The 18,543-nt window shown below is 43.3% G+C and overlaps 1 long non-coding RNA gene across 2 annotated transcripts; it reads left to right on the forward strand.

Moving 5' to 3' along the window:
• The first annotated feature begins 1,190 nt into the window (after positions 1 to 1,190).
• Positions 1,191 to 5,819, forward strand: LOC142427706 (uncharacterized). 2 transcript variants are annotated; one of them, XR_012780075.1, is made up of 4 exons: positions 1,195 to 1,295; positions 1,591 to 1,634; positions 4,098 to 4,211; positions 4,367 to 5,819. It is a non-coding gene; the product is annotated as an uncharacterized LOC142427706 (long non-coding RNA). The 2 variants fall into 2 exon arrangements; XR_012780074.1 differs by lacking the exon at positions 1,591 to 1,634 and having other exon boundaries at positions 1,191 to 1,295.
• Positions 5,820 to 18,543: the final 12,724 nt, after the last annotated feature.

The raw sequence follows: 18,543 nt of genomic DNA on the forward strand, positions 1-18,543 counted from the left end.
CTACTTTACCAAGCACCAGTTTTAATGTGATGTTACTATTGTATTTACCTCCAGTTTTCAAATACACAAACACACTAAGGTTTTACGTATATGAATAAGAACATATATTGAAAAGGACAATAAAGTCAGACCTGTCATATGAATTCTGGACTCATAGAACCATAGAGAGCAGAGTAAAAGCTCCTTAGGCTTTTGTGTTTTTCCATTTTATAGAACGTACTGTTTTATCTTACCATAGCAGGTAGTGTCCTTATAAACAATAGTCCAAAACTAGACCGATGATGTAGTGGTTTATTTTCTCAGTCTCAGACATGCATAAGCACCACATGGAAGTTAGAGTGTACTTCAGTATCTTAAGAGATGAAAAAAATATTCAGTTTGGACAACAGAAAAGGGGGTGAAGGGAGATGACGGACAGGGCAAGGTGTGACAAAATAATAATAATTATAATAATAATAATTTATAAATTATCGAGGGAAGGGGGAGTGAGGGAAGGGGGAGTGGAGAGGGAGGGGAAAAAAAAAGAAGACCTGATGCATAGGGCTTAAGTGGAGAGCAAATGCTTTGAAAATGATGAGGACAAAGAATGTACAGATGTGCTTTACAAAATTGATGTATGGATTGTGATAAGAATTGTATGAGTCCCTAATAAAATGTTTAAAAAGAAAAAAAGAAAATATTCAGTTTGTTTTGTGTAACATTAAAATTGTGTTGCGATGGTAGAAGTATATTGCTTATTCTTTTATGTGGCCCTGAGCACACCTTGTACCATGTGGATATTCAGTGTCACATAGGGAAGTTGATGCCTTTAGCTCAGTCAGTGCTGTCTATGAGGTATGTGACTTTGATCATACATCTGATAATAATCTAAACGTTTGTCAGGATAAGAATCTGGGTGTTTGCGGGTTTTTTCCCCACTAAGACCTCCACATTTTATTATTTCCAATTCATCGCAATCCCTTCCTCTATGGTCAGTGTAATGAAGAACAAACTTTCAAATAATGTTGGTGGGAACGATGTCATATTAATCTCTGCCATATCAAGTAAGATTCTTATTTTTCTGAATGTCCATGCAGCTTAATGAAGCCTTAACTCCTGCCTGTTTTTTCACGTATGTGTTTCCGGATCACACCCATGACTACTCTCCTCCCTTTCCGGGTCACGCTGAAACGGGCCGGAAGTGGCGGTGCCCTAGCCGGAAGTGAGTGTCATACCGTGGGTCCTACTTGCTCTGCCTGGTGCGTGGTGCCAGAGAAGCTCCTGCAGCCTGAGCACTGTGTAGTCGGCGCGCCCAGGTGAGGGGTCGCGCGGTGACCAATTTGGGGTGACCCTGGTGCACACAGCAGCCTGGCTGGGTGTAAGCGCCCTGCTTCCCCCTCACCCGCTCCGTCAGCGCCCCTCGCGTGGTGAGATGTGGGAGTGTGTCCCAGGGGCTGCTTCCATCCCCCAGTTTTGGGATTGGTTGGGGTTCCTGGGGAGAATTCCTGTTGGAGAAAGGAGGATCCCAGACTGGGGCTTTGGGCGTCGGGGTTCCCGATTCATTGCGGGAACTTTGCGTGTCTCCCCCCTCCATTGTTTCCTTTCACACAGCGGTGGCTCCTCCCTGAAACTCCTAGAACGTCTTCCGCTCATAGGTGAGCCCCGGGTCTGGGGCTTCTCTCACCACGAAGTGACTGCTGTTCAGGAAGCGAGTGGCTGCAGCTGGAGCACAAAACGTTATGGCTTCCTCCGGAGGTTTGCCCAGTCTGGTCCCCTGGCAGTCTGGTCCCCTGGGCGGTGCCTTCTCCGGGAGCGGGGAAGGGGAGGGGGAGGGGAGCACCTGGTAGTCCGGAAACGCCCTGGCTCATTCTTGCCAGCCAGGAGGGCGGAAGCGGGGAGCGCGCTCAGCCTTGAGGGTGTTGAAGTGATATTCCAGCGCACCCACCGCACATTGAGGTGTGATTGGCATTCCCAGGTTGTGGGGTAAGTCCAGGACTGGGACCTCAAGGGAGGTGACCCAGGTTGGTGGCTACCAGTCAACGGTATGGCAGGTGGCAAGTAAACGGAGAAAGAGACAGGCCCAGCTGTACAAAGATGGGGTTCGGTGAGCAGGAACTCAGCCAAAGTGAGGGCCAGTCTTTCTTTGGGAAGGCATATAAGTCTCCAAAGAAGGGCAAGACCCCTCAAGTACGGAAGATCCCCCGTTCCAACATACACTCTTAAAAATTTTTGCATGTTATTTCTTTAATTTTTATAAAACCCTGTTTGTTTTTAACAGTAGAAAGAAGCTGGAGGAAAGCTTCTTAGTGGAGGACAGACAGCTGGAGGAAAGGTTTCTTTAAGAGGGACAGGAGGAAATTGCCACCAGTAATTAATTGCTTTTCATGCAGAGAAAGTAGCCAGTAAAAGACATCCAGGCAATTGAACTGGATCCATTATTTCTGCAAATCTGTTAGTGTGGGGGAGTATGGGAGCTGCTCCTGCCTATTGCCCAAAGGGATATTTCTGTTTCTGCTGCCTCTGAAGAAGTAGCTTGTCCGATGTTTAGATTTATGCCAACTCCATTTTAACTGTGTATTCCCACCTGGAGTCATTTTATCCCTGTTCTAATGAAAATTCCGAGTGTGTTGCTTGGTTTGTAGGGTTCTTTTGGTTTTGGTTTTGAGTAAGCGCTTTCAGGAAAATTTCCAGCTTTACCGAAGCCATGAGCTAGATCCGGGAGTTGAAGGAGGCTGTAGAGTTGCTCAAGGAGACCATCCAGGTGGGGTGTGGCTCTGCCAGTGAGGGACTGAGGGGCTGGCCTGGTGCTCCACACCACTCCTTGAACACATGCTGGCATGACAAGAGGCAGCGCTCCCATGAAAACTCACTGGCAGCTATTCTGACCCAGCGACCCTATGGATAGGGTAGAATTGCCTGTGGGGGTTTCCCAGACTGTAACTCTACACAGGAGTAGGAAGCCTCATCTTTTTCCAGCCAGTGGTTTCCAGCTGATGGCTTTGTGGTTAGAAGTCCAGCATGTAACCCACCAGACACCGGGACACCTGATCTTTACTGTAGTCTTAATTCTCCACCCAATCTAGCTGTTCTAGAAAAACTCATCCCCACGCCACATGGGACTTCCTACAATCCCCTGGCCAGGGGGAAGTTCTGCTCAAGTCCCTGCCTGAGTTTGGAGGGTGATTCATTTGCAGAGAACAGCTCTTGTTCATTCCGTGAAGGTTCACACTGTACTTTCTAGATCCCAGTTCCTGTGTAGAGGCAGAAGCCCACCAGCATGTCTGTGTAGGCTGATAGGCCCTTCCGTCAGAATTGAGATCAAATTCTAGTGCTTCTATTCATTAGCTGATTTCCTTGGGAAAGTATTTGAGCCTCTAGTGGTTCGTCTCTGAAGTGGGCCAGATATTTGTGGGTTAAGCGACTCAGTGCAGGTCTGGCATGCCGTCAGTGGCTGCTGATATGATCCGTGCTGCAGAGAGACATGCACACACATCCTAATGATGCTGGACCACGTGGAAAGGAGGCCACGGGACACTTACAGCTCAGGGGCACAGGCATTTGAAAGGACACGAAGAAGGAGCTGGGCACAGGCCATCCAGGCCCTGGTGCTAACTAGCCTCCCAGAACTCAACCTACTTCTTGATGAGCACAGGGAACCTTTGGCGGGAGTTGAGCAGAGCAGTGACATGACCATGGCAGCATGAGGTATATCACTGGGGCTTCAGTGTGGAGCCTGGTGCAGGTATTTGGAGAAAGGGTGCAGGTGTGGCTGCAGGGAGAGCAGGTCAGAGGTTGGGATATTTCAGAAAGGAGGTGTGGCTGTGACATAGGGATTGTGGTGGGGGCTGACGGGAAATATCGGTGCTATTATGCGTTGGGGGCAGATGATAGAGGGGGGTGGCTGGCAGGATTTGGTAGCATACAGGGGCAAGAAATCAAGCCGACTCTTAGCTTTGTGATGTAGGCACAACTTGGGGACCTGGATGAGGATCAGGAGGCAGGATGTGGGCATCTATGCAGGCATTTACATTCCTTACCTGAGTCAGGACCCCAGGAATAACTTGCTACGTTGACTGGCAGTTACTGAACTGGCTGGGTATTTTCCCTCTGTGTTGCAGCAAAGGCCAACCTGATAAGCTCTCCCGAGATGTCCAAGCAGCCAGACTACAACCCGGGGAAAATTGAGAACAAAGCAGAACCCGCTGTAGACCTGCTTCTCAATTACCTGCAAGGTGAGGCTGGTTGCAAGGGGGTGTGGGGTGTCGGGGCTGGGGAGTGGGCGGGGGTTCTGCTGGCTGCTGAACAACTACAGGTGTTGACAGCTGTGCCTTGAGTGAGTATGGGACCTGGGGGACACCACTCACCCCAGTGGACCATGTCATTCCAGCTTTCAATAAGGCCCTGGACCTGGTCATGCAGGTGCAAAAGCAGACCAACAAAGGAACCAGAAGCAAGAAAAAGCCCTACAAATCTGAAAAGCCTAACAAATCTGAAAAGAATGGAAGTTTCCCACAAACTTTTTGAAGCCCCCTTGTATCTATCTCACAACTTTTGCCTGTTCAGTTATTTACAGGTTTAAGCCTTATTGACAGCTATTATAAAAATCTGTTTGCAAGCTAACATTCCATGATCCTTGTCATTTTCCCATCACCTCTACCCTCTACCCCCCACTTTCTGCAACTGACCCTATTACCCACCAATAACCTTTGACATCTCACTCGGGGGAAGTTCTGTTCCAGTCCCTGCCTGAGTGTGGAGGGTGGTTCCTGTGCAGAGACCTGCTCTTGTTCATTCCATGAAGGTTCACACTGTCCTTTCTAGATCCAGCTCCTGTGTAGACACAAAAGCCCTCCAGCATGTCTGTGTAGGCTGATAGGCCCTACCGTCAGAATTGAGATCAAATTCTAGTGCTTCTATTCATTAGCTGATTTCCTTGCGAAAGTCTTTGAGCCTCATTGAGCCCCTAGTGGTTCGTCCCTAAAGTGGGCCAGATGTTTGTGGGTTAAGTGACTCAGTGCAGGTCTGGCAGGCAGTCAGTGGCTGCTGATGCGATCCTTGCTTCAGAGACATGCAAACACATCCTAATGATGCTGGATCGAGTGGAAATGAGGACACGGGACACTTACAGCTGAGGATGAAAGTCCAGGAAAATTGCTGGGGCCTGTCCTCCCTTTCAAATGCCTCAGGGACACAGTCATTTGAAAGGACAAGAAGAAGGAGCTGGGCACAGGTCAGCCAGGTCCTGGTGCTAACCGACCTCCCAGAACTGATATCCAGCTTCCTGATGAAGGCGGGGAACCTTTGGAGGGAGTTGAGTGGAGCAGTGACATGGTCATAGCAATATTAGGTATATCACTGGGGCTTCGGTGTGGAGCCTGGTGCAGATACTTGGAGAAAGGGTGCAGATGTGGATGCAGGGAGAGCAGTGGGGAGGTTGTTGGGATAGTTCAAGAATGTGGCTGTGCACAGGGATTGTAGTGGAGGCTGATGGGAGATATCAGAGCCATTTTAGGTTGGGGCAGATGGGGGTGGAGGTGGCTGGCAGGACTTGGTAGCATATAAGGTGGAAAAATGATGAATTTTTAATATTTTGTCTTCCTGAGCTGCCCTTTGAAATGATCTGTTCAACTTTATTAACTCTATCATTTCTTCTATTTGCCTTAGCTACTTTAAGTAATGAGCAATTTCAATGTCTCTTCTCATATCCACTTTGATTTTTTTCTTGCTTTTCTGTCTTTAATGACCTTTTGCTTCCTTCACATATGATGTTCTTAATATCGCCCCCCCTCCCCCAGGTCATTAGTGTTCATTTCATTAAATGTTACCTAAATTCAGATTGGATAGCCACAAAATATATTTTAGCTCTTGTAGACTTGTTTGAATATTTTTCAGTTTCAAACAATTTACAGAAATTTCAGACTAAATGTATAATAGAGTTATATAGTTTATGTTTAACATACTTATATCTTTAGAGTAGTGACTAACTTCTTGACTAATTTTTAATTTGTGGAGTTTTAGTTGTTGACTTATAGCATTTATGTATTCTGAATACAAGATTATTAGGTATCTCACGAATAGTTACTGATGTAGGTTGCCTTTTTCAAATTCTTGATTGTGTCTTTCCAATTATAAGGGACTTTAATTGGGATGAAGTTCAACTTAAGTTGAACTTGGGCTGCTTATGTTTAAGATGTCATAATTGCTTAAAATGCAAGATATCTTAAGAAACCATTCCCTAATCCAGGGTCACAGACATTTATGTATATGTTTTCTATTAAGGGTTTTAGGATTTTAGGATTTGGCTCTTACATTTAGGTCTTAAGATCTATTTTGAGTCAGTGTTTGCATAAGGTGTAAGGTGGCAGTCAAAACCCATTATTTTTTCTTGTATCTAGTTGTTTTCGACAGCATTTGCTGAAATCACAGTGACTTCTCTGCACTCTTTTTGAATCATTTAGCTATGTATGTATGAGGTTGAATTTTTAGACTCTCAATTATATTCCATCAATATGTTACCTTTATGTCACTACTACACAGTATAATTACTATAGCTTTGAGTAAGTTTTCATATCAGGCAATGAGCATTCTCCACCTAGATTTTATTGTTTCTCAAGATTATTTTGGCTATACTAAAACTGTCACATGTCCACAGAAATTTTAGAATCAGCTTGTCATTTTCTGGAAAAGCAAACCATGAGAGGAATGAGGTTGAATCTGTAGATGAGTTGTAGAATATTGCCTCTGGATAACAATCAGTCTACCAAGCCATGAAAACGTCAGCTTTGTACATGGCTCATTATTTGCTCAGGTCTCAGTTTAAATGTTTAGCCTTCTCACATCTTATGCAAAGTTCACTCCTGCTCCACTATAGTACATTATTTATAAACTTGACATTTATTACAGTCTAAATAGTTTGGCTTGCTTGGTAGAGTTTATGCTTCAAGTAAGTCTTTTATTCTAAAGATTCTCTAGGGCCAAACACAATGCCTACTAACAATAATTGTTCTTAAATTTGTCGGCCCCAGTCTGTGCTGAGAGTGTGCGGATGGAGTGTTGTGGAGCGGAAATACCGCAAGAAATATGCTTGAGGGAAGTGGGTTTTCGGCACCCCCATAGAAGCATGCAATTAGTGGATGATGGTTCCGGAGGGGTCCAGTCCCCCAGAGCATCTCTCTGGTGGGAGAGCAACTTTCTGGAGAGGTCTCAGATATACCAGAAAATTTTTCTGGCAGGTCCCGGACTCAGAGAATCGTTCTCTTTTGGTCCGGACACCAATTAGCACCATTCTGGCAGGGTCATGGATCCCTCAGAGCATCATTCCAGCAAGGTCCCAGAACCCCAAAACATCATTCCACCGATGCTTCCAGTGCTTCATCAATTTGTTGAAACTTTTAAAATTGAATTCAGTCAATGTTTGGCAACTGGTTTTGGCGAATTCCGTCAGTGCAGCTTGAATATCTTCCATTAGTACTATTGGTGCTTGTTTATATCCTTCCTCTTGAAATGGTGGAATGCCAACTAGTTCTTCTTGGGAGAGTAATGTGTATTCTTTCCATCTTCACTTGATGCTTCCTGGATCGTTCAATATTTTCCCCATAGAATATTTCAATATAGCTCCTTAAAGCTTGGATTTGTTTTCTTCAGTTAATTGAAGATGTAGTGAATATATTCTTTCATTTTGGTTTTCTCACTCTAGGTATCTGCACATTTCATTGTAATACTTCTCCAGATCCTTTCTGAAAGTTTCTGTTCAGCTCTTTGGCTTCATTTCATATGAAGTGCCTTAGCTACTCCATGATTGAAAGCACTTTCCAGAGTCTCTTCTGACATCCAGTTTGATCCTTTCTTTCCTGTCTCTTCAGTGATCTTTTGCTTTCTTCATGTTCTCGGTGATATCCCACGGCTCATCAGGTGTCCTGTCCTTGGTGTTTAGTGAGTCAAATCTGCTCCTGACACCTTAATATTCAGGTGAGATAAACTCAAGGTTATATTTGGCTCCCGTGGGCTTGTTTTAATTTTCTTCAGCTTGAATCTGAACTTAGCTATGAGCAGTTGATGGCATGTTACACAGTTGACTCCCGGACTGAGTTTAGCTGCTGACATTTACCTTCTCCATCTTCGCTTCCCACTGTTGTAGTCAGTTTGATTCCTGTGTATGCCCACTCCAGGTATTTGCTATGAAGAAGTTGTTAGTCTTGTAAAATTCTATCGTGATCTCCAGCTTTATTTCTATCACCAAGACCATATTTTCCGATTATTGTTTCTTCCTCTTTGTTTCCAACTTTTGAATTCCAATCACCAATAGTTATCCATGAATTCAGATTGTGTTTGATCAATTTCAGACTGAAGATGATGGTAAAATTCATCAGTTTCTTCATCAGCTGTAGTGGTTGATGCATCAATTTACATAACCGTATTGACTGGATTTTCTTTTATGCAGAGAGATAGTATTTTATCACAATAGCATTGTACTTCAAGTAGATCTTGAAATGTTCTTTAGGAAGATGAATGTGATTCCTCTTGAATGTGTCATTCCCAGCATAGCAAACTGTTTGTCTGATTCAAAATGGCAGATATCAGTCCGTTTCAGCTCACGAATACCTAGCATATTGATCTTCATGAGTTCCATGTAATATTTTACGAGTTCTGGTTTTTCTGTATTAGTACTTCATAATTCTGAGTTTCAATGATTAGATCATTGTCGCTGTCTCTTCTCATATTGAGACATCCTCTATCAGCAAATGAAGGTCTCAACGGTCTTATTCCATCCACGTCATTATGATCAACTCTGCTTTGAGCTGGCAGCTCTTCCCTGACCATATTTTGAGTGCCTTCTATCCTGAGAAAGAGCCCTGGTGGCGTAGTAGTTATTCATTGGTCTATGAACTACTAATTAGCATTTCAAAACCATCACTGTTTTTTGGGAGAAAGACATGGCTTTCTACTCCCTTAAAGAGTTACAGTCTGGGAAACACAGAGGGACATTTCTGTCCTGTCCTGTAGGGTCACTAAGAGTTGACATCGACTCACTGGCAGTGAGTGGAGTTCTGAACGGAGGTCTTATTTCTGGCACTATATATGACAGAGTTCTGTTGCTATTCATGAGGTGGCAGTGACTAATTCTCCACAAGTGGACAGCCTAGTTCTTCTTCATATGAACTGCTTTCAGGAATCACCTAGCTCGCACGTCAGAAGTTTAATTGATTTGGACTGTGGTATGGTCCACTGGGTTTTTTTTTAAGCTCCGTTACAAGTGATTATGCTGGTTAACCAGGCTTGAGAACCACTCCAAAATGAGTCAGTTCTCCCAACCCCAATATTCACCAAAATCAAAGAGAACATATCACATGCACCCAAATATTCAAACAGGACATGGCATTAGCTCCCTTAGAAGCCCACTGTTGTGGCTAAATGGTCTCATTTCCAGACTGCCCCCGAACCACCTACATGCAAAAAAGTATTTTATAAGCCCCTTCTTTACCAAAATGACCTTTGTTGGACTATTTCTCTATATTTGAATACAGACCAAGATCATTCACCTTCTTATTTGTTAGACGTCCAGGAAACACAGGACTTCTGTTACAATTCCTGGAGATAGCTCTCACAGAGGCAAGAATGAAACATTGTGCCTGTGTTCCCATGTTTTAAAGACTGTGTATCAGGACACGATGACACACTTAGAACTGCGATTTCAGAATATAGTACATTATTCCATTAAAAATAAACATCCACAATCATATTGTGTCAGTCTGGGTACATTGGAGAAACAAGTCCACAGAAACATGTATAAGAGAGTTTTATTTAAAAGGTAAATGCACATCAAGAAAACATCCCAACCCAGTGCTGCCCAAGCCAACAAGTCCAATATTAGCCCATACATCCGACACCAATCCATAAAGTCGTCCTCCATCTCACACAACACACGCAATAATGCTGACTGAGGAGGAAAGCAGAATCAGTGAGCTAGTAAGCATCTCAGCACTGGCAGGGGTCTCCACATGGCTCCTTCAGCAACCAGGGCTGCATCAGGGTACATATATGTGGTTTCTTCTCAGGGATGTCTTTCAGAAATGAGCCTTGCCAGTTGAAGAAGGGAACTGGCTAAGGCAACTGCATCCTGGTCCAACCATCAGAAAGCAAGAAACCCGAGAATTAGAATGACGAGGCTCACCGAGCCATTTATCCCTCCGTGCTTCAATTAACCCCACATGTGTCAGCCAGGTTATGTCATGCCAACTAGAAATTTTTCAGAAGTAATTTTTATGTGAGGTAAAACATTGTGGACACCAGCAAGGGATTCTTTTTTATAACTTAACTATCAATAAAATAAGTCAAAACCTATATGCTTTTCCTAAGACAGGATTTCAAAAGAAGAATGAAGCATATGTGGGAACTGGCCACGTGTTAGGAGAGCTTGAAAGGGACAGAATCCTTTAATCATAACAGTAAGGACACTTAGGTGAACTTGCCCGGACTTACACAGTCAATAAGTACCAAGGCTGAGATTTCATCCTCATTGTGACTCCAGATAAACCAACCTTGCCGCTGATACCTGCAGGAGTGGGAGTTAAAACCACACCACCATCAGCAAGTCAGTTCTAACTATCGGGACCCTGTAAGACAGGCTTAGAAGTGACCCCTGGTGTTTCCGGAGCTTGCAAGTCAGTGTTCCCCAAAGTGAGTAAAAGCGCTCCCCTGAGGTGGAGGTTGGGATCACTGGAATGATGCAGGGAGGTTGCAACAGCAGATACCTACACTTTATCTCAGGTCATGGGCGATACTACAGAAGTTTTCTATTACCAGAGAAGTGCTGAGTGATTATTATTTTTCTGTAAAGGTTTAGTTAACCAAATAAGTTTGTGAACCTATTAAATTCTTTTTGTCAAAAGATAGTCTCATTGTTCTCCCACAGAGCAGCTGGTGGCATTGAACTGGTGACCTTGTGTTTATCAGCCCAATACATAATACACTACACCATCTGGGTTCCTTAAGTAGCAGCTAGTTAGTCCAAAGTCAAACAACCAGTTGCCGTCCAGGGGATTCCAAATCTCTAAGAGACCCACGTGTGACAGAGGAAAGATACCCTTCTTGGGGTTTTCAATGGTCATATTTTTGAAGTACGATGCCAGGACTCTTCAGGGTGTTGTTGCTTGTGAATTTAAACTGTCAATCTCTTGATCAGTCACGGGCATGCACTGCTCCATCCAAGGACTCCAGTTAGGAGAAAAATAAGAACAAAACTCAAACAAACTCTCTGCCCTGCACTCAAGGCTGACTCAAAGCAACCCTTTAGGACAGACTAGAACTTCCCCTGTGGGTTTCTGGGACTGTCTCTATTCACTGGATTAGAAAGCCTCGTCTTTCTCCTGAGGAGCAGCTGCTGATTTTGAACTGCTGACCTGTAGTTAGCAGCACAACACATAGCCACTCTGCCACCACGGCTATTCAGGATGATTATGAGGTAGGCGAGAGCCTGGCAATTTTCAGGGAATTTAAGAGATCATTGTGACGAGCTTTGATTCTGAGATGGAGAGGGAAGGCTTTGACATAAAATAGTTTTCTCTTTCGAATGAATGTTCTAGTTATAACGTGGGAAGTAGGTCATGGGAAGCCAGAGTATGTGTGGAGGATGCCATGATGGCACTACATTAAGTAGTTCTCAGCCGCTAACTGGAAGCAGTGCTGTGGAAGAAAGACCTGGCCATTCATTCCTGCAGAGACGATAGTCTGAGAAACCATGTGGGGCAGTTTTACCATGCTACATGGCTCTACCGTGAGTTGGAATGTGACTGATGGCACCTACAAAAGAGTGTGCATGGAGGAGAGGTAATAGCTTGAGCTTTTACTTTGTGTTTTAACTGTTTTATTGACATATAATTCACACATCATACACACACACACTCCTTTATTGTACTCATATTTTTAGCTCCCTATTTCCCCCAAACCTCCCTGTCATGGTGTGAATAACCAGCATTCCAAATGTATGATGAAGTTTTGAATACAAGGATGTGTCTCATTGTACCCCAGCACAGCTAAAGACATAGAGTCTCCATAATTCTACGTCTCCATTTATTTATGTTTTCTCTGTTTCTTCTACTTATATCTGTCTGGTGGAGACCTACTACTACACTGTTCTCAGAGTCCTGGTGATCAGAGTTCTGTGGTAAAAATATTTTTGACCAAGGAAAAACTGATCCCATTAAATACACCTGTCTCCCTGGGATGTTATTCCCTAAGCCTCGCTGGCTTCGTGAGGGCAGGCAAGCTAGGACACAGCCAGGAAGGTGGTTTCCTGGCTTGTTTACCATCAGCATGGAGGCAGCCACTGGAAAAGCAGAGCGAGGCTCACAGTGTGTGATGTGAGTGGCCAATAGGTCAGTCACAGAGAAATCATGAAGAGGGATATTTCCACACTCAGCGCCCCAAACATGTTACTCCTGTGTAACCCTGTAAATTCCACATGTTGCCTAATGAACCAAGCCAAAGGATATGAGACATGTTTAAATTTACATATATAGCATGCATTGCCTAAAATTAAACCGTAGTTTATTTCCTGCATTCTGTTTGTTTAGTGGTTTACGTATATGTTTCTAACTACAGGGTTGACAGTCCACATCAACCAGTCATTTCTTTGGATAAAGATGAGGCTTCCTGCTCTTTTAAGGATTTACTGGTTGGGAGCCTGGGGGAGTATGTCTGAAACAAACACACAAAAGTGCTCCACAATCTGCCTTATCTATTTAAATTAGGTTATGCAGTCAACTTGATTTGGACAGTCTGTCCCCAACTAAAACAGTAAAAAAAAAACAGAGAACAAATATTTATTTAATAGTAGAACTCAGGATGACATTGTTCATCAAAATCTCTCTCCCTGAGCAACACGGCCGGGGTGTTTATAGACAGTGCTTAAGGATGATAATGCTCTAGCAAGCCAACTTGAAATGGAGTTTTTGTATTCAGGTTTTTCTCCTTGTTCGTAAGGGTCTATCGACATCCCAGCTAAAAAAGTTAGCAACTTCTGTCCTTCAAATAGAAGCGGGCTTAAGTTTTTATTTCAAAGGAGGAGTAGCACCGGTGCGTCAACACATCGTGTACTCTTTAACAAATTTTCAAATTTGAAATGAGAAAAGGGAAGTGCATGAAGCCCCAGTGAGGTCCTGTGATGTGTTGCAGCATCAGGAGTACACGCTGCAGACGGCAAATTAAGAAACCTGTACTTTGTATTCTTGCATTTATTTATAATAAACTGCTATTAAATTGAGTTTAACTTAGGGATTGAATTTTGAGGCCTACATTTGTGAAAGACTGAGTTTTGCACAAATTTTTGTTAGTTGCTTGTGATACATAAGGTTTATTGTGCTAACCTGGCTGATAAATACATGGGTTTAATTTAAGGGCAGAGAGATAAATGACTTGGTGAGCCTCGCCTTTCTTATTCTCTGGTCTCTTGTTCTCTGATGGTCTGACCAGTGTGCAGCTGCCTTAGCTAGTTCTTTGCCTCAGCTAGCAAAGCTCACTTCCTGGGAGACATCCCTGAGGAGAAGCAACATGGACCTGCCAAGATGCAGACCTGGGTCTAGAGAACAGCGTGGAGACTCCTGCCAGGGCTGAGATGCTTAAACACTGACTGCTTTGACTTTCCTCCTGCATTTGGCATTATTGCATGTGTTTTGTGAGTTTGAGGAGGACTTTGTAGATCTGTGTTGGATATATGGGCTAATGTCAGATTTATGGGCTTGGACTGGCGTGGGTTGGGATGGTTTCTTAATGTACACTTAACTCTTACATAAAACTCTCTCTTATATACATATGGATTTCTGTGGATTTGTTTCTCTAATCTACCCAGACCAACACAGTGCTCTCATGTCAGGTCTGAATCACTGACCTTATGCTCACAGATTGAAACACTGCCAAGTCCTGCATCATCCTGAACATTGTGGCTCATTCTGAGCCTATTATAGCCAATGTGTCCATTCATCTTCTTGAGAGTTTTACTCTTTGAGTTGCTGTACACCATTTCCATCCATGTTGTCCTTTTCCAGGGACTCTCTCTCCTGATAACATGTCCAAGATACATGAGACAAAGTCTTGCCATTCTTTAACCCAAAGAGCATCTGGCTGTACTTTCGTCAAGACAGATTGGTTTGTTCTTCTGGCAATCCATAGTACTAGCAGCACCCTTTACTAGTACCTTCATTCAAATGAGCATATTGAGACCACTAAATTCAGTTTGAATGTCACATACTGTGAGCCGCAATTGCTTATTTCTGACCTGCATTGTCAAAAAAGGTAATGTAAAGGAACTGTGAAGAGTGTTGGTAAGCCTCTTCTGGATAGGAGAGGAGAGACTTACTCACTTTAGCACTTTCTCAGGAGAGAAATCCATGTATCCTGGATTTCCTTTGACAAGTATTGGAGTATTAGGCTAATATTTTGTGAATCACACCTGGAAAACAGAGGGCCGTTATCCAATCTTGTAAGGTTTTAAAATGTCATTGCTGTCCCTATCCTAATCATGGTCCTTCTCTTCCTCCTGAAGTCAGAACTGAGGCTGTGTTTACTCAATCTTTCACCAGCCATGATTTTGTGAGTCTCGCCCCCCGCCCCCCCACACACCTTATTTTTCCCCGGTGAAGAGGACAAAAGAGCTCTCTTCAAACAAGGATGGGCATCTATAAAAGATGCAGGCCAGATTCCAAATTTTTTTAGTTGTATATGATTACTGTTTATTTTGAAAGGACTTCTAAAATCAGCAAAGCTCAGGAAATCTTCAGGCATCCTTCTTCCTTCTTCCCAGTGACTCTCACAACAGCTGTGAGGGAGAGCATTCATTTTCACCCCCAATATTTAAAAACAAACAAATAAGACAGTTTTAAATTACTCAGTCTTTACAAAGTGACTTCGATATTGTCTTGTCTATTTGAGACAAAAGTAATAAAGATCAAATAAGTGGAATTTTCTTGTATGTTCCAGGATCTTCTTGAATTCATATCTGAAAATGTCCTTCACTGCAGTACTCTGCATCCTTACAATTATTATTGTCCATTCCAGAACTGCTTGGTTCATCAATAAACCCTTTGATTATTAACTCAAATTTCAGTTTGGTCTTTGGAAGGAGGAGCAGAAAAAGGAAATATATGTACATTTCTTGAGAAATGATGTCTACCAATCACTTCCAAATTCCTTAAAAAAAGACAGCGAGAAAAAACAAACAATTCTTAACAGTAGACTCACTGTCTCTGGGAAACGTTATCTTTATGCCTTCAATAACTAATATTTTGTGGCAAGATTCTATTTGTTGTAAGTATAATAAATAGATAGAGTCTGACAACAGAATAAGAACAACCAAGTGGTGTTAACAAACACAGGGACAAGGGAACAACATGGGACCCAAAATGATAGTGAGGGGGGAGTGGCAGGCCTGGTGGGGAATGATCAAGGGTAAGGTTGTGTAGAGAAGAGGTATAGCTGTAGCCCAGGTGGGGCGGAGCATGGTAGGACAGGAGGAAAGTCAAGGGAGACAGAGGAAAGAGCTAGGAGTCAAGGAGCATTTATGCAGGTCTAGACAAAGACATGTACATGCAAATATATGTATGAGGATAGGGAAATAGATCTATGTGTCTATATTTATAGGTTTAGCATTGAAGTGGCGGAAGGACCGTGGGCCTCTACTCAAGCACTTCCTCAATGCATGAATACTCTCTTTTATTAAATTGGCACTCTACGATGCTCACCCTCCTGACACAACTGCTGAAGCCAAAACGGGTCAACAAGTAAATGTGGTGAAGAAAGCTGATGGTGCCCGGCTATAAAAAGAGAGAGTGTCTGGGGTCTTAAAGGCTTGAAGATAAAAAAGCGGCTATCTAGCTCAGAAGCAACAAAGCCCACATGGAAGAACACCCCAGCCTGTGTGACCACTTGGTCCCGAAGGGATCAGTTATCAGGAATCAAAGAACAAAAAATCATATCATTGGCTGCACACCTCCATGATATGATAGTCGAAGACAAATGGGTGCATAGCAAATGTGGCGAAGAAAGCTGATGGTGGCCGGCTATCGAAAGAGATAGTGTCTGGGGTCTTAAAGGCTTGAAGGTGAACAAGCGTCCATCTAGCTCAGAAGTAATAAAGCCCACATAGAAGAAGCACACCAGCCTGTGCGATCACGAGGTGCCAAAGGGACCAGGTATAAGGCATCATGCAGAAAAAATTTTTTATATATATATATAATTATATATATATACATATATATATATCATAGTGAGTGAAGGAGGAAGTGCAGAGTAGAGACCCAAGGCCCATTTGTTGGCCACTGGAGATCCCCTCATAGCCTCATAGAGGGGTTTAGGAGAGGAGATGGGTCTGTCAGGGTGCGATGTAGTACCGATGAAGAGCACAGCTTTCCCCCAGATCCTGTATGATTCCTCCCCCTAACTACTATGATCCAAATTCTACATTGCAGGACTGGATAGGGCAGAGGTTGTATACTGGTGCATATAGGAGCTGGAACCACAGGGAATCCAGGGTGGATGATACCTTCAGGACCAGGGGTGTGAGGGGCGATACTGGGAGAGTAGAGGGTCAGTGGGTTGGAAAGGGTGAACTGATTACAAGGATCCACATGTGACCTCCTCTCTGGGAGATGGACAGCAGAAAAGGTGGGGAAGGGGGACTCCGGATAGGGCAAGATATGACAAAATAACAATCTATAAATTATCAAGGGCTCATGAGGAGGGGGGACCGGGGAGGGAGGGGAAAAAAGGAGGACCTGATGCTAAGAGCTTAAGTGGAGAGCAAATGCTTTGAAAATTATTAGGGCAAAGAATGTACAGATGTGCTTTATACAATTGATGTATGTATATGTATGGTTTGTGATAAGAGTTGTATGAGCCTCTAATAAAAGGTTAAAAAAAAAGAAAATGATTAGGGCAAAAAATGTACAGATGTGCTTTATACAATTGATGTATGTATATGTATAGATTGTGATAAGAGTTGTATGAGCCCCTAATAAAATATTTTTTTAAAAAAAGAACAACCGTGAACATTGTGCATTCTGTTTGAGCCCATTCCCCAACCTGCTTAACTTTGTGTCTCAATGCAGATCCCACAGTTTGTCCAACTTCCCCTTGGATATAGGATGTTGCCACAGGATGTTGGAATACCTCATTTAATGCCTATACTTATTCTGCATTTTCCTTCCTGAGAAGACCCTTCCTCTGTTAAGCCCTTTCCTCAGAAAAATATCCCATTACACCACATGACTATCAGTTTGGCTAACGTGGACAGGCTATCATGTCCACAAAAGACATCCCCAACCTTCCAGTCACAGATCACGTTGAACAGAATTACTTTGTTCAAAGAACCAAAAGTCACCATAGATAAGTCACCAGACCAAATAAGACAACATTTGGAGCCAAGAAGTATAATGAGCCTTATCTTGTTAAGAATTGCAACACCACCCTAATTTGTAATCATGACCATCCCTATGAAATGTGTTAAACATTCATCATCCTATACTTTGGTATACCAATTTATTGGACTAGTTGTCTACAAGTGTTAACATGGTCCACTATTTTGTTCAGGAGCTTCCATTGGGCAATCTTCCGGCTCAGTCCTTGTTTGCTCCAAGGAGATCGGTCCCCGTTCACTGTCATGCAGCTCCTGTCTTTGTTTCTCTGCAAGAGTCGTGTTGGTAACATGTCACACATTTCTTTTTGCTGAGTGTTTTTCAACATAAAATTATACTCTGTTTTCCAGAGTCACTATGAGTCAGAAGCAGCTCAATGGCAGTGAGTTTCACTTTGGTTTTATCCCAAAGAAGATGACGGGGTCATAATTTATTTTCAGCTTCTGAGAAACTATGAACATCTCTATTTTATTCCGCAGGCTTCTAGTATGCAGAGCACCTCACCCATTTCCAGGTGAAATTTCAAATTAGTGAAAATGTTACATCATGGCCAGGGTTCTGTAGGATCCACAGACCTTGTCTATAAGTCATGAAATTCCTGTGGAGAGTCTTCTGGCTAGTGGGAACTTCTCACTAGTCTTGTCAAGATTCCAAAAATAGTTTGACATAATTAGGGTTCCATTACTTGTCATCAGTGATTATTTTTCCTGTTCCCAGTTGCCCAAGGTTTGGGTCCAGGATTGATGAACCCTTCATAGATCCTCTCCCTAAGCTTCACTGTCTCTGAGGACTCCATATTGCCAGAGCTAGAACTGCCAAGATGCTATTGCTTGGTGTGCTCCTGTGCTTGGTTACAGTTCCCCAATGTGGAGATTCAGATATCTGACCTGGGTCTATGGGAATGGTTGCGACTACAAGTGACTGACACAGAGATCAGTGTCTTTATTTACACCCGTCCTATTCCAGGTGTAGTTTCAGGAGTCGGGTCCAGGATTGGTGAAACCTTCCCAGAAGCTGTCTCTCACCTGCACTGTCTCTCTGGTTTCTCCATCACAAGCAGTAGTTATCTGTGGAGCTGAATCCACCAGAGCTCGAGGAAGGAGTTGCAGTGGATAGGACACATATGGCCTGATGGTGGTACAGATTATAACCCTTCAAA

Source organism: Tenrec ecaudatus, chromosome 15 (assembly GCF_050624435.1).
Source record: "Tenrec ecaudatus isolate mTenEca1 chromosome 15, mTenEca1.hap1, whole genome shotgun sequence".
NCBI lineage: Eukaryota > Metazoa > Chordata > Mammalia > Afrosoricida > Tenrecidae > Tenrec > Tenrec ecaudatus.